At 41.2% G+C, this 16,517-nt stretch overlaps 1 protein-coding gene across 1 annotated transcript in view; it reads left to right on the forward strand.

Moving 5' to 3' along the window:
• LOC126162547 (serine/threonine-protein kinase ATR) overlaps positions 1–16,517 on the forward strand; it is a 368,495-nt gene that overhangs the window by 34,634 nt on the left and 317,344 nt on the right. The gene's annotated exons all lie outside the window — the stretch shown is intronic.

A 16,517-nucleotide genomic window follows, 5' to 3' on the forward strand; every position in this document is an offset into this window, starting at 1 on the left:
AAGAAAATGTGAAAGTTTTAAGAAAGAAGTAACAGAAAGGTGCTCTTGTGTTGATCATGAGATAACTGGGATGTAATGGCTGTAAGTACTAGTCTACACGGTTACAGTTAACAAAGTTACCATGCATACAATAAATGATTTTTCTTCCTTCAGTGAAAGTAATAGTTTGAGTGTCAGTTGGTTCAGAAAGTGATGGTTCGGAGTTTAAAATCTGATCAAATGACACAGCAGTCATTATAATAATGTGTTATACCCTTCAGAACTATTTGTTTTTAGAAAGCAGTGGTGGCATTTTCTCAGATGAAAATATTAATGACAGATGGCAGTGAAAGAGGCATGTAAATATTGCCATGAGCTGTGCTGCATGCAAAGTAGAGTAACGGGTAGTGTAGCTGCTTCGCATGCTGCAGTTTACCAGTTCAAATCTGTGCACCGAAGGCTTGTTATTTAGTATTTATCACTTCTGGAAGGTTCTCGAAATTTCGTATTTTTGTAGTGTTCGCCTTTTATGGAATATACGGTTTTTATATAGAGCAGCACTTTCCAGCCAGGAAACAGTTCTGTTGTGGCTGTACGATGGTGTCTGTAATAAATGTGTTTTTGGTGCTAAGTGTTGTATTTCGTTGATGACCGTGCTTCCAGATTTGGACTTAATTGTTGTTACTTCGTTATGTTGATGGGTCTACATCACTGTGGCTCAAGCTAGGAACATAAAAGCTGTTGCCTACACAGACAAGAACTTTAGTACAAGCAGTACATCATTCCCAAGATCCTTATATTCAGGAAAATTATGGATTACAAAGTAGCAGTAAGTCAGCTGCATATCAGGCATCCATGAGTGTTTCCAGGAGGTGCTGGTTAGGACTTGACGTAATGGCTGAAAGGATTTGACCGAGTCACCGAATACGAGGGTGAGTCAAATGAAAACCTTAAATATTTTTTTAAAATATTATTTATTGTGCAGAAGTGGTACAAAGCTGTATAACTTTTCAACATAATCTCCCCCATGCTCAATGCAAGTCCTCCAGCACTTACGAACTGCATAAATTCCTTTAGAAAAAAATTCTTTTAGTAGTCCGCGCAACCACTTGTGCACCACATGGTGTACCTCTTCATCAGAACGGAACTTCTTTCCTCTCATTGCGTCTTTGAGTGGCCCAAACATATGGAAATCACTTGGGGCAAGGTCTGGGGAATATGATGGATGAGGAAGGCATTCAAAATGCAGGTCTGTGATTGTTGCAACTGTTGTATGGGCAGTGTGGGGCCTTGCATTGTCATGTTGCAAAAGGACACCTGCTGACAACAATCCACGACACTTTGATTTGATTGCAAGCCGCAGATGATTTTTTAGGAGATCTGTGTATGATGCACTGGTGACAGTGGTCCTTCTAGGCATGTAATGCCCCAAAATGACGCCTTTTTCGTCCCAAAAGAGAGTCAGCATAACCTTCCCTGCTGATGGTTCTGTTCGAAACTTCTTTGGTTTTTGTGATGAGAATTCCTTGCTCGCTCTCTTTGTTTCCGGTTGGTGGAAGTGAACCCAGGTTTCGTCCCCAGTAACAATTCTTGCAAGGAAGCCATCACCTTCTCATTCAAAGCGCCGAAGAAGTTCTTCACAAGCATCAACATGTTGTTCTCTCATTTCAGGAGTCAGATGCCATGGCACCCATCTTGCAGACACTTTGTGAAACTGGAGCCCATCATGCACAGTGTGGTGTGCTGACCCATGCTGCAATGTCATTCAGTGTCACTCGGGGGTTTTCCTTCACTATGGGTTCAACTGCTGCAATGTTCTGTCGAGTCACAACTCTTTGTGCCTGACCTAGACGAGGAGAATCTTCCACTGAAGTCACACCATTTGTGAACTTCCTACTCCATTTGTAGACTTGCTGCTGTGACAAACATGCTTCACCGTACTGAACCTTCATTCGTCGATGAATTTCAACAGGTTTTACACCTTCACTATGCAAGAACCGAATAACAGAATGCTGTTCTTCCCTGGTGCAAGTCGCAAGTGGGGTGGCCATCTTTATACTGATACTGCGACGGTATGTGTGCATCTGCACTGAGCTGCCACCTACAGGCCATTCTGCACGCTGTTTGTAGCACGCTTACCAACTTGTAGGATAGCGGCACGAAGTTTCGATTTGTTATTACAAATTTAAGGTTTTCATTTGACTCACCCTCTTACATAACAGGTGGGATGACATGACATGTTAGGTAAATGTGTACTTTGCTTCCAAAGCACAGCTCAGCATTTGTCCAGGCAAAATGGTAGTTTGACCTGGGGGTAATGTTGACAATCAGCAGTAAGTCCACTTAGCGGATAAACGATTGAATTGAAGAACAAGGTCCAACATCATGGGGAAATGACACAGTCTTGATAGTGTGCTTGTTTGCAAACAACAACTTGTCAGAACACCCGGAAGCACACTATCGATCAGTCATGCCAAGAAAACCTGAGAGACACAGACTTACAAACAGAATGTTTTGTCCCTGTGCCACATTATGAATCTGAATATGGCAGAAGCCGACAAAATCTCACACTTGATGAAAGGAGCTGCAGAAGACATGTACCAAGCTCTTCTGGTAAAGGATGTTATGAAGACAGAGGAATTCATCATGTGATGCCAGTGCATTGAGGAAATGCCACAGAAAAAGTCAGATAAGAGGGGTATGACCAACTCCCAAAGATGGTCCCTATGGGACTTGCGGAAGGCTACTATGACCTCAGCTGCTTCATATGCCAGGTAGTAAAAAAAGCGATATAGCACTGTTGGTGCCATACCTCAAGAAGTAGTAGAGGATGTTGAGGAAGAGGTGTGTTGATCTTTAGCACCAATCTCTGCCACCAATCGAACACATCTTGATGAAAGGACTCTTGTCAATTCAGACTTACGACACAGTTGTCAAACAACAGCCCAGCGTCTGACTGACACAGATAAGCCAACTCCTTCATCAAGTATAATATTTCACAGAAAAACAGACATTTGGCAGTTGGAAGACAATAAGCTGGTATGTTTGCACTGTGGACACCATGACCACCTTGTATGCTGTTATAGAGAAGGAAGACGAGTGTTTGATGACTATGACGCTGCAAGATGCCAGCTGTCACAATTATCTTATTCACACCTCTCAGCTGCAGACGATTACACAGTGCGACTATGAGATTTGCTGTTAAAACAAAAATATGTGGTTGTTATGTAGTTCAGTGTCCTGATGACAGTGGTGAAAACTATTGTGTGCTGTCACCTAACTTTCTTCTGGAGATGCAATTTTATCTGCACTTGGATGTGTTTTTTATTTTGTTGCGGTGCTTATCACATTCTGTTATTTTAAGAATATTATTACCTAGTGGTGGTAGCAGAGAGGGTAGGTGGAATAGCAACTTGGGGAAGGTAGAGGGAAGTTGCAGGTGCATCAGTTAATCAACTATCGATTCGACTATCTCACTATGAGATCACACAGTATCGGCTCTTGATGTGTTTATATACACTAACATGAAGAATATTGTTTGTGCTTGTTGGCACATTTCTTACACTCAGCGATGTCTAGGAAGAGTGTTAATTCACCAAATGTTTTTGTTATGTGTGGAACGAGTTTACTACTTAGTCCCAAAAGGCATCCCATTTTAGCAATTGTCAAAAAGGCATACGAGTTGTATTTCGAATCAAAGGTAGATGAGTGTAAGTGCTCTTCACCACAGAACTGTTGCTCATGTTGCTGCAGATATTTAGGAGGCTGGTTGCATGGAACACACCCACCTCCTGTGCCATCTACTTTGCGACAGTTGTGGATGGAACCTAGAGACCACATTACAGATTGCTACTTTTATTTAACAAAAGTAAAAGGAATCTCAATTAAATCAAAACATTCAGTTTCTAATCCAAATTTAGGATCTGCAATTCGCCCAGTTCCACATTCTGATTCTCTTCCAGTTTCAAAATCACCAACAGAATGGACGCTATAAGATGAAACAGACAATGATAGTGACAAACCAACAGCTTGTGAAGATCTTAAGTACATGTCATCTGCAGCACAGCTACAACCACAGCCATTGTTGGAGGCAGAATTGAAAATCTTGTAGGAGATCTAACTCTTTCAAAGACGAAAGTAGACTTACTTGGGTCTTGTCTTCAAGAGAAGAACCTGTAACAAGCAAACACTAGTATTACATTCCATAAACGACAGCTTGGTCTTTTCTCAGTGACAGAGAGTTTGGTATATTGTAATGAAATAAATGGACTGCGTACAAAATTTGGAATGATTCACAATCCAGAAGAATGGTGCCTATTTATAGATTCCGTAAAGAGTAGTCTCAAAACTGTTCTTTTACACAACAGAAACGAGAAGCCATCAATACCAGTGGCCCATTCCGTTCAATTAAAGGAACTGTATGAGAACATGAGGCTACACCTGAAGTATACTAGCTATTTGAATCACAAATGAACAATCTGTAGTTAAAAGTTCTGGGACCTTCTGGGATTGAAGACAATTTACACAAAATATTATTGTTTCTTGTGTGACTGGGACAGTAGGGTAAGGAAAGACCATTATATAGTCAGAGTGTGGCCTTGGAGAGAAATATTCAATCCTGGTGTAAAAAATGTGTTGCATGAACAGCTGATGACAAATAAAGTGTGCTGTTAGCAACACTCCATCCTAAATGGGGCTTTATGAAGAATTTTGTGAAAGCGGTGGACAAAGGTATGAGGGTTTTCAATTTTTCACTATCTGAATTTCCTGTGATTAGTACGGCAAAAATTAAAGAAGGAATTTTCATTGGGCCTCATCTCCATGACTCGGTGTAAGATATTACATGTAAATTGAAAGGGGGGGGGGGAGGAAAGGGAAGGGAAGGGGCTATTGATGTCATCTGCTTCGGAACTTTACACAGAATCAGCGGCGGTGAGTGAAAATGTCTGCTGGACAGGGATTCGAACATGGAATCTACTGCTCACTAGGCAGTTCCGTTAACTACTGTGCCACCTGGACACTGTTTACTGCAGCTGGCGGACTATATCGGCAAGCCTCGTGGCCAAACTATACTCTCACTTAATGCCACCTATCCTCTGTCCCTTACCATGTCATCCATGCTCACTACTTTGAGATCCCTCAGGAGGTCAGATGCAGTTGTGCATCCACACTGAAAGAGGTGAACAGTTATATGAATGCGTGATGTCTGTTCTTTCGGATATGTCTGAAAGAACAGACACTACATATTCATATCATATGAAAGATATTACCTTTGAACAGTTGCTGACATATTGAGAAGTCTGCTGAGCTTGCTTTTAAAAATTTTTGCTGCAATTTCTCGGGAAAAGTAAATTCTGAGAATTACAGGGAACTGATTGAACACATGCTTGACTGTTACAAGACTATGGGGTAAAACATGTCTCTGAATTACATTTCCTTCATTCCGATTTGAATTTCTTCTCACCTAATCTTAAATGTGTGAGTGACGAACATACTAAGTGATTTCACCAATATATTAGGGAAGATAGTCACTTTTTGCCGGATTACTGCTGGACATTCCTACAAGAAATTTTAGTATCCACCCACAAATGAAAAGTTTCCAGGAAAAGTCTCTTAACTTTTAAGAATATTTCAAGCTTTTATTTGGCTTTCTTGTACTATTTGCATTTTATTTTATGTTTTGTAATACAAACAATTACTTTTGATGCATGGTCTGTATATTAATCAACTACATAGTCCTCCTGTATTGTTACTGAGTCGTTTCCAATGTTTCTCGAAAGTGAGATATGTGGCATATCTTTTCCAGAAAAATGGATATGTGATGGAATGTTTCTGATTTCATTTTCGCAATCAGCATTTAGTAAAAACCACATACTTTCATCTTGGGGCAAGACACAAAGTTAAAATTCATTGCTCTGTGTTATAGCCTATCTGTGGGAGAAAGTCAATCACTGTACCATGTATGAAGTTGTTCTTCAATATGCCTTAGACATTTCATATCATCATACAGAGGTCCCAGCCACTCACCTAGCCACCTAATTCAAGAAAACTGAGGAAACCACCTGTGGAACTGAGGCCACCACATATGAAATTCCTCAAGTGTTGACAGTTACTCAGATGTCATTGACGTCACCATTGATGGCCAATCTATCTGGGACTAGTCAACAGAGAGGCTTCTTTTCGTGTAATGTCGAATGCCTATTGTTACCAATTAAAGTAGACTATGTTCCGTGATATGAAAGTGATTGTGCTGGATGTAACAAATGGGAAATACCTTAAACTGACAGGAACCTGTGTTACGAGAAAAGCTATTAACCTAGCGCGAGTGAGGTTGGGTGCGTCATACCTGAGATGTTTTGAAGCACTGATTATTGAGTGTCATTGTTGCCACACAAATATTGCTGTCACAGTAGTTGTAGGTAAGGGAGAGGGACTCAAGATGCAGTGTTGAGTTTATTGTTGCGCCAGAGTCAGAGGGAGATACAAGGGTGCAAAGGTGGCAAGGGTATGTCACACCCGACCTTGTAGTCAGTGTTACATTTCTGAGCTGTCAGCAAGCTTATGAGATATATAGTTAGTTATAGTATTCTTTGATTTATTTTTAGATTTTATATTTCTCAAGATGTCTTATGAAGAAAATGAATGTTGGCTACAAGAACTGCTAGAAGTAGTTTTAGAAAACTGTTCAAATGCTAGTTCCTGTGACTCTGGGAGTGAAGAAGAGATAGATTGCCAAAGTTTCTCAAAGAAGTGTAGGAAGTGATTTGGAGCAATAGGGTATTTTGGATGATTTGGAAGATCTGTGTTAGTGGCACCTGAGGTATCTGGGAATTTTTATACGTCCAAAGATGGTACAAAATGGGTGAAGGATTGTCCTAGGCAAAGTGTTCGTATTCGTTCAGAGAATATTGTTGCCAATTCTCCTGGTGTAAAAGGTGCTGCAAAACATGCCAAAACAGAGACTGAATGTTGGAGTCTTTTTATAACAAACAGTATGTTGAATACTACAGTCCCACATACAAATAATCAAATAAGGAATATCAGGGGAAAATATCCAGAAAATAAAGGGTAGTATCACATGAACAGTGCAACTTGAAGGATTTGAAGGCATTTATGAGACTTCTGTGTATAGTGGGCATAAAACGCATAAATAGACAAAACTTGAACGGTTTGTGGCGTTTGGATGATACTGGAACTGCAATCTTTCAGACTACAATATCACTCAGAGGCTTTACTTTCTCCAAAATTGTTTGAGATTCGATGATAAGAACACCAGGGATGAAAAGAAAAAGTCTGACAATTTGGCCGCCAGAAGATATATTTTTGATAATTTTGTTGAAAATGTCCAGCAACACTATATGTCGTCTGAGAACCTTACTATTGATGAGATACTGTTATCTTTCCAAGGGAGATTCCTTTCCGTGTATACATGCCAAACAAATCAGTCAAATATGGCTCTTGTAGATGCGAAGACATTCTATGTCCTCAAACTGGAAGTATACCCGGGAAACAACCACCAGGACCTTACCACCTTAGTAATAAAGCATATGATATTGGGAAACTATTTAGTGCAGCCAGTAGCGAAAACAAATAGGAATCCATCTATTGAAAGAACATTCATTTTCTTCTGTCGGCACAGTCTGTAAAAACAAGACCAATGTATCTGAGATTTTCAGAAAAAGAAACAGAAGTATATAGTTTTTTATTTGGATCCCAGAATGATGTTTCATTGATGTCCTACATAACTAAAAAAATAAAGTTGTGCTGGTTATATCAACTTCACACCATGATAAAAACAGACCAATCGACAGGTGATAAAAAGAAAACCAGAAATGATTACTTATTACAATGCAAGTAAAGCTCGAGTCAATGTCACAGATATACTGAGTGCCACTTATGATGTTATCTGCAACTGCAAATGTTGGCCTGTGACAGTTTTTTATGGTATACTCAATATGACTGCGATAAATGCCGTCAAAGTCATGCCAGTCTTTGCATCAGACAAGGAAACGCATATGTCTTCCAAGGGAAATTCGAAAGAGGATTGCTGATCAAATGGGAGAAATTTCGTCGCCAGGCCCCCCCCCCCCCCCCCCCCCTTAAAAAAAAAAAAGACTGGTAGAAATGTCAGGTGTGGTGACTGTACTGGGGGGCAGAAAAAAAAAAAAACAAGAAAACAAAACGTTCGCAGTGTGAGAAGCCAATATGTATGGAACACGCGATTTTCATTTGCGGAGAATGTGCTGATTTGTAGGTGTAATGTTGGTGCTGAGCTAATTGATCTCATAAGACTTTTTATTTTCTTTGTCTGTTATATAATTAGAAGATAATATCATTATGTTAATTAATCAAAGAAACTAGGTTTGTTTGAATTTTGTATGAATTGTATGAAAAAATCTTAAACTTCTGAAACTTACACTATTTCTGAGAAAATATACACTTCACTCAAAAAGCAAGGTTTTTATATCTTAAACATAGTATTTTACTTACTCATCTGTTTCATAGACACCATTATTAATATCCCAAGTAAAAAAATACTCCATACACGATTATAGTATCAAAAATTTGCTATCAGAGCTTCGGGTATCTCATACCCACCTCATAACTGGTGTAACAATTTTTCACCTCATTCACTCTGGGTTGATGACAGAATGCAGACTTTTGAATTTGTTGTTTTTTTAGAATGTTGCCATAATGTCTTTCTTGGATGCAGTTTATGAAAGGCTTCACAAGTAGTCATAAAATCTGGAAGATCAGAGCTCCAGACTGACGAAACTATTCAAACAAGTCCCACAACAAATACTGTTTTGAGCGGTTGTTTGCCTTTGAAGATGTTATTTCACCTTCATCAATGGGACAAGCTCTAGTTATCACTCGAGATGCTCAATTAAAATGTGAAGCTTTCATCAATTGTGAAGAGCTACTCAGGCTCACAAAAGTAATCTGTATACCAATGACTACCATAAGCGCTGGAGGCAGTCAGTGGGTCCTTTGGGGTCACTAACTGTCATGAGCAGCCACTACTCACCTCTAAAAGTATGTGCATAGAAACAGCTGAGCCAGTTCTGGATGGGCAGATCAGTGGCATTGACAAAGACTTATGCTTGACTACCACGACAGACAACACAGTGGAGGAAGGTACTATTGAATTGCCAGTAGGATATGGCCTGACTAAGAAACAACATTGGCGAGTGTTAGCCATTCTTCGCCAGTTTTCAGATGCTTTCAAATCCAAAGTGGAGAAAAAACAAAGCGGGCCACAATAAAGTACCTTGTCAACACTGGGGATAATTAATCAACTAACCAGTGTTAGTGTAGGGTGTTGATGGCTGAACAATGAATAATTTGAGAGAAAGTGGAGAAGATGCTGCAAGATGACATCGTGGAACCTTCCTTATTTTACTCCAGTGGTTCTTCTGAAGAAGGATGGCAGACAGCGTTCTGTCTGTCAACTGCCAATGTTGGAATAAAATCATGAAAAAAGATGTCTACCCATTACTGAACTTTGATGACACACCAGAGTGCTTGAAAGGAGCAAAGTATTTCTCAGCTGTAGATATGGAGACAGGCTACTGGCAAATTGAGTTTGACAAAGTTAACCAAGAAACAGCTGCCTTAATAACACCAGATGGCATCTAGCAGTTCAGAGTTATGCTTATCTGTATCATTGAGGCATGTAGGCCATCCCACCTCAGCAAGGCCGTGGTTCTTGGGGCAATAGCCATGAAATATGTTTAATTGTTTTGTCATGAAGATATTCATTGAGACAAATTTTGTGTAGTGAAGTATTTTCATTTCGTAGAATGAAAGTGTCACTTGTTTCATCAGCATAGTTGTTGTTGTTGTTGTTGTTGTTGTTGTTGTTGTGGTCTTCAGTCCTGAGACTGGTTTGATGCAGCTCTCCATGCTACCCTATCCTGTGCAAGCTTCTTCATCTCCCAGTACCTACTGCAACCTACATCCTTCTGAATCTGCTTGGTGTATTCATCTCTTGGTCTCCCTCTATGATTTTTACCCTCCACGCTGCCCTCCAATACTAAATTGGTGATCCCTTGATGCCTCAGAACATGTCCTACCAACCGATCCCTTCTTCTAGTCAAGTTGTGCCACAAGCTCCTCTTCTCCCCAATTCTATTCAATATCTCCTCATTAGTTATGTGATCTACCTATCTAATCTTCAGCATTCTTCTGTAGCACCACGTTTCGAAAGCTTCTATTCTCTTCTTGTCTAAACTATTTATCGTTCATGTTTCACTTACATACATGGCTACACTCCATACAAATACTTTCAGAAACGACTTCTTGACATTTAAATCTATACTCGATGTTAACAAATTTTTCTTCTTCAGAAACGCTTTCCTTGCCATTGCCAGTCTACATTTGATATCCTCTCTACTTCGACCATCATCAGCTATTTTGCTCCCCAAATAGCAAAACTCCTTTACTACTTCAAGTGTCTCATTTCCTAATCTAATTCCCTCAGCATCACCTGATTTAATTTGACTACATTCCATTATCCTCGTTTTGCTTTTGTTGATGTTCATCTTATACCCTCCTTTCAAGACACTGTTTATTCCGCTCAACTGCTCTTCCAAGTCCTTTGCTGTCTCTGACAGAATTACAATGTCATCGGCGAACCTCAAAGTTTTTATTTCTTCTCCATGGATTTTAATACCTACTCCGAACTTTCCTTTTGTGTCTTTTATTGCTTGCTCAATATCCAAATTGAATAACATCGGGGATAGGCTACAACCCTGTCTCACTCCCTTCCCAACCACTGCTTCCCTTTCATACTCCTCGACTCTAATAACTGCCATCTGCTTTCTGTACAAATTGTAAATAGCCTTTCGCTCCCTGTATTTTACCCCTGCCACCTTCAGAATATGAAAGAGAGTATTCCAATCAACATTGTCAAAAGCTTTCTCTAAGTCTACAAATGCTAGAAACGTAGGTTTGCCTTTCCTTAATCTTTCTTCTAAGATAAGTCGTAGGGTCAGTATTGCCTCATGTGTTCCACCATTTCTACGGAGTCCAAACTGATCTTCCCCGAGGTCGGCTTCTATCAGTTTTTCCATTCGTCTGTAAAGAATTCGCGTTAGTATTTTGCAGCTGTGACTTATTAAACTGATAGTTCGGTAACTTTCACATCTGTCAACACCTGCTTTCTTTGGGATTGGAATTATTATATTCTTCTTTAAGTCTGAGAGTATTTCGCCTGTCTGCTTTCCCTTCTTTGCTTAGAACTGGGTTTCCATCAAAGCTCTTGATATTCATGCAAGTGGTTCTCCTTTCTCCAAAGGTCTCTTTAATTTTCCTGTAGGCTGTATCTATCTTACCACTAGTGAGATAAGCCTCTACATCCTTACATTTGTCCTCTAGCCATTCCTGCATTTTGCACTTCCTGTCGATACCATTTTTGAGAAATTTGTATTCATTTTTTCCTGCTTCATTTACTGCATTTTTATATTTTCTCCTTTCATCAATTAAATTCAATATTTCTTCTGGTACCCAAGGATTTCTACTAGCCCTCGTCTTTTTACCTATATGATCCTCTGCTGCCTTCTCTATTTCATCCCTCAAAGCAACCCTTTCTTCTTCTACTGTATTTCTTTCCCCCATTCCTGTCAATTGTTCCCTTATGCTCTCCCTGAAACTCTGTACAACCTCTGGTTCTTTGAGTTTATCCAGGTCCCATCTCCTTAATTTTCCACCTTTTTGCAGTTTCTTCAGTTTTAATCTACAGTTCATAAGCAATAGATTGTGGTTAGAGTCCACATCTGCCCCTGGAAATGTCTTACAATTTAAAACCTGTTTCCTAAATCTCTGTCTTACCATTATATAATCTATCTGATACTTTTTAGTATCTCCAGGGTTCTTCCATGTATACAACCTTCTTTTATGGTTCTTGAACCAAGTATTAGCTATGATTAAGTTATGCTCTGCGCAAAATTCTACCAGGCGGCTTCTACATCTACATCTACATCTACATCTACATCTACATCCATACTCCGCAAGCCACCTGATGGTGTGTGGCGGAGGGTACCCCGAGTACCTCTATCGGTTCTCCCTTCTTTTCCAGTCTCATATTGTTCGTGGAAAGAAGGATTGTCGGTATGCTTCTGTGTGGGCTCTAATCTCTCTGATTTTATCCTCATGGTCTCTTCGCAAGATATACGTAGGAGGGAGCAATATACTGCTAGACTCTTCGGTGAAGGTATGTTCTCAAAACTTTAACAAAAGCCCGTACCGAGCTACTGAGCGTCTCTCCTGCAGAGTCTTCCACTGGAGTTTATCTATCATCTCCATAACGCTTTCGCGATTACTAAATGATCCTGTAACGAAGCGCGCTGCTCTCCGTTGGATCTTCTCTATCTCTTCTATCAACCCTATCTGGTACGGATCCCACACTGCTGAGCAGTATTCAAGCAGTGGGCGAACAAGTGTACTGCAACCTACTTCCTTTGTTTTCGGATTGCATTTCCTTAGGATTCTTCCAATGAATATTTACCGATGATCAACTTTATATGATCATTCCATTTTAAATCACTCCTAATGCGTACTCCCAGATAATTTATGGAATTAACTGCTTCCAGTTGCTGACCTGCTATTTTGTAGCTAAATGATAAGGGATCTATCTTTCTATGTATTCGCAGCACATTACACTTGTCTACATTGAGATTCAATTGCCATTCCCTGCACCATGCGTCAATTCGCTGCAGATCCTCCTGCATTTCAGTACAATTTTCCATTGTTAAAACTTCTCGATACACCACAGCATCATCTGCAAAAAGCCTCAGTGAACTTCCGATGTCATCCACAAGGTCGTTTATGTATATTGTGAATAGCAACGGTCCTATGACACTCCCCTGCGGCACACCTGAAATCACTCTTACTTCGGAAGACTTCTCTCCATTGAAAATGACATGCTGCGTTCTGTTATCTAGGAACTCTTCAATCCAATCACACAATTGGTCTGATAGTCCATACGCTCTTACTTTGTTCATTAAACGTCTGTGGGGAACTGTATCGAACACCTTGCGGAAGTCAAGAAACACGGCATCTACCTGTGAACCCGTGTCTATGGCCCTCTGAGTCTCGTGGACGAATAGCGCGAGCTGGGTTTCACATGACCGTCTTTTTTGAAACCTATTCTGATTCCTACAGAGTAGATTTCGAGTCTCCAGAAAAGTCATTATACTCGAACATAATACGTGTTCCAAAATTCTACAACTGATCGACGTTAGAGATATAGATCTATAGTTCTGCACATCTGTTCGACGTCCCTTCTTGAAAACGGGGATGACCTGTGCCCTTTTCCAATCCTTTGGAACGCTATGCTCTTCTAGAGACCTACGGTACACCGCTGCAAGAAGGGGGGCAAGTTCCTTCGCATACTCTGTGTAAAATCGAACTGGTATCCCATCAGGTCCAGCGGCCTTTCCTCTATTGAGCGATTTTAATTGTTTCTCTATCCCTCTGTCGTCTATTTCGATATCTACCATTTTGTCATCTGTGCGACAATCTAGAGAAGGAACTACAGTGCAGTCTTCCTCTGTGAAACAGCTTTGGAAAAAGACATTTAGTATTTTGGCCTTTAGTCTGTCAACCTCTGTTTCAATACCATTTTGGTCAGAGTGTGTCTGGACAATTTGTTTTGATCCACCTACCGCTTTGACATAAGACCAAAATTTCTTAGGATTTTCTGCCAAGTCAGTACATAGAACTTTACTTTTGAATTCATTGAACGCCTCTCGCATAGCCCTCCTCACACTACATTTTGCTTCGTGTGATTTTTGTTTGTCTGCAAGGCTTTGGCTATGTTTATGTTTGCTGTGAAGTTCCCTTTGCTTCCGCAGCAGTTTTCTAACTCGGTTGTTGTTCCACGGTGGCTCTTTTCCATCTCTTACGATCTTGCTTGGCACATACTCATCTAACGCATATTGTACGATGGTTTTGAACTTTGTCCACTGATCCTCAACACTATCTGTACTTGAGACAAAACTTTTGTGTTGAGCCGTCAGGTACTCTGTAATCTGCTTTTTGTCACTTTTGCTAAACAGAAAAATCTTCCTACCTTTTTTACTGTTTCTATTTACGGCTGAAATCATCGTTGGAGTAACAGCTTTATGATCGCTGATTCCCTTGTTCTGCGTTAACTGTTTCAAATAGTTCGGGTCTGTTTGTCACCAGAAGGTCTAATATGTTATCGCCACGAGTCGGTTCTCTGTTTAACTGCTCAAGGTATTTTTCAGATAAAGCACTGAAAAAAATTACACTGGATTCTTTGTCCCTGCCACCTGTTATGAACGTTTGATTCTCCCAGTCTATATCCGACAAATTAAAATCTCCACCCAGAACTATAACATGGTGGGGAAATCTACTCGAAATATTTTCCAAATTATCCTTCAGGTGCTCAGCCACAACAGCTGCTGAGCCAGGGGACCTATAGAGACATCCAATTACCATGTCTGAGCCTGCTTTAACCGTGACCTTCACCCAAATTATTTCACATTTCGGATCTCTGTCAATTTCCTTCGATACTATTGCACTTCTTATCGCTATAAACACGCTTCCCCCTTCACTGTCCAGCCTGTCTCTGTGGTATACATTCCAATCTGAGTTTAGGATTTCATTATTGTTTACGTGTGACCGTTTATTAATGAGAGCAGTTCTGGGACCTTTCTGTAGACGCTCCTGCAGTTTACTATTAGCACATTAATATTGTTATTCCCTGTTGCATTATGCCTACTCCTACCTTGCCGCGTCACAGGAGGCGTCATGTCGGGCCTAGGGAGGGAGTTCTCTAACCTAAAAAACCCACATGTGCCCTCCACACGTACTCCGCTACCCTTGTAGTCGCTTCCGGCGTGTAGTGCACGCCTGACCTATCCAGGGTGACCCTATATTTCTCCACCCGATAGCGGAGGTCGAGAAATTTGCACCCCAGATCTCCGCAGAATCGTCCGAGCCTCTGGTTTAAGCCTTCCACTCGGCTCCAAGCCAGAGGACCGCGATCGGTTCTGGGAACGATACTACAAATAGTTAGCTCTGATTCCACCCTGCGAGTGAGGCTTTCCGCCTTCACCAATTCTGCCAACCACCTGTACGAACTGAGGATGACCTCTGAACCCAGACGGCAGGAGTCATTAGTGCCGACATGAGCAACAATTATCAGTCGGGTGCACCCATTGCTCTCTATCGCCGCCGGCAGGGCCTCTTCCACATCTCAGATGAGACCCCCCGGCAAGCAGACAGAGTGAACACTGGCCTTCTTCCCCGACCTTTCCACTATTTCCCTAAGGGGCTCCATCACCCGCCTAACGTTGGAGCTCTCAATAACTAATAACCCCCCCCCTGTGCCTGCTCGGACCTTGCTGGAGGAGCGGTCCAATATCCACTCACAGGCAGAGCGGGCGATGCCACACGGCCAGCCTCCACATTGATCCTCTGCCTCGTGCACCGTGAACGCCGCTACTCCCCTTGGGGAGAGGGTGGCCCAACCGCGCCCGGTGCCCGCGAAGATGTCTCGACAGCAGGGACAGTGGGTGAAGCATGTAACACCTGGGGTGTAGCATGCGACGCACCAGACTCCCCACTGCCGCTACACTCCGAGGCAGCAGCCTGAAGATGGCTGACCGCAGCCATCAACACGTTCAGCTGTTCGCGAACAGTGGCCAGCTCCTCCTGCGTCCGTACACAGCAGTCACACATCCTATCCATTCTAAGAAATCAATTTACTGTAGAGAGTTAATCAACTTTCAACTAGACTGCTAATTCACTAAAGGTGACTGATTGTTGACTAAACTGTGGTTGCTAGCCACTTCTTGTAGAAAACAATGAAAATAGCACTACCTGTCTCTGGACTGTATTCAAAACAAACACTAACACTACTGGCACTATGGCTGACTAAAGGGACTCTCTCTGACTGTATTCAAAACAAACACGAAATCTATGGAACACTATTACTAGCACTACTCTTTCATTTCTTAGCCCCAATCCATATTCACCTACTATGTTTCCTTCTCTCCCTTTTCCTACTCTCGAATTCCAGTCACCCATGACTATTAAATTTTCGTCTCCCTTCACTACCTGAATAATTTCTTTTATCTCCTCATATATTTCATCAATTGCTTCGTCATCTGCAGAGCTTGTTGGCATATAAACGTGTACTACTGTAGTAGGCGTGGGCTTTGTGTCTATCTTGACCACAATAATACGTTTACTATGCTGTTTGTAGTAGCTTACCCGTACTCCTATTTTCTTATTCATTATTAAACCTACTCCAGCATTACCCCTATTTGATTTTGTATTTATAACCCTGCATTCACCTGACCAAAAGTCTTGTTCCTCCTGCCACCAAACTTCACTAATTCCCACTACATCTAACTTTAACCTATCCATTTTCCTTTTTAAATTTTCTAACCTACCTGCCCGATTAAGGGATCTGACATTCCACACTCTGATCCGTAGAACGCCAGTTTTCTTTCTTCTGATAATGACGTCTTGAGTAGTCTCCGCCCGGAGATCCGAATGGGGGA

Source organism: Schistocerca cancellata, chromosome 2 (assembly GCF_023864275.1).
Source record: "Schistocerca cancellata isolate TAMUIC-IGC-003103 chromosome 2, iqSchCanc2.1, whole genome shotgun sequence".
NCBI lineage: Eukaryota > Metazoa > Arthropoda > Insecta > Orthoptera > Acrididae > Schistocerca > Schistocerca cancellata.